The sequence below is a fragment of the Eimeria tenella genome, genomic scaffold (genome assembly GCF_000499545.2).
Source record: "Eimeria tenella Houghton genomic scaffold, Eth_scaff2784, whole genome shotgun sequence".
NCBI classification, from domain to species: domain Eukaryota; phylum Apicomplexa; class Conoidasida; order Eucoccidiorida; family Eimeriidae; genus Eimeria; species Eimeria tenella.
The window spans coordinates 903-1,298 of NW_013542659.1; positions in this window are offsets into that span (position 1 = coordinate 903).

Consider the following 396-nt stretch of genomic DNA (forward strand, 5'->3'; position numbering starts at 1 on the left):
GCTAGCCAGCCAACCACAGCTGGCTAGCTAGCCACAGCTAGCTACAAGCAGCTACAGCTTGCCGCAGCTAGCCACAGCTAGCCACAGCTAGCTACCCGTAGCTGGAGCCCTCTGCCAGCTGCAGCAAGTCCCAGCTAGCTGCAGCAAGCCACAGCCTTCTACAGCTATTCACAGCTAGCTGCACTTATTCACAGCTAGCTGCTGCTAGCTGCAGCTTGCTACAATTGACAAGAACTAGCCACAGCTAGCTGCGGCTAGCCACAGCTAGCTACAGCTAGCCACAGCTAGCCACAGCTAGCCACAGCTAGCTGCGGCCGATCTGGCCGGGGGATCTTGGCTGGCTGCATCTAGCGACGGCTAGCCACAGCTAGCCACAGCTAGCCACGGCTAACCCCA